Source organism: Microcaecilia unicolor, chromosome 9 (genome assembly GCF_901765095.1).
Source record: "Microcaecilia unicolor chromosome 9, aMicUni1.1, whole genome shotgun sequence".
NCBI classification, from domain to species: domain Eukaryota; kingdom Metazoa; phylum Chordata; class Amphibia; order Gymnophiona; family Siphonopidae; genus Microcaecilia; species Microcaecilia unicolor.
This window is the reverse complement of record NC_044039.1, coordinates 152411537-152411784: the sequence shown is the minus strand read 5'-3', so window position 1 is coordinate 152411784 and position 248 is coordinate 152411537.

Here is a 248-nt window from a genome sequence, read left to right as displayed (position 1 = left end):
GTATCCTGAGTGTCATGTATAGCAACCAATTTGGTATAAACAGCTGACAGCCTTCATCTAGGTATGGGGAAAAAAAAAAATCTGTACCCACACAAACTTAGATTGTGAGCTAATTAGGGACAGAAAAAAAGTACCTGCATATAATAATGTAAATCACTTTGGTTGTACCATAGTAAGGAGGTACATCAAATCCATGACCCTTTACGTTCCTAAAATATGCTGTCACCACTGCTAAGGCTGGTCAACAC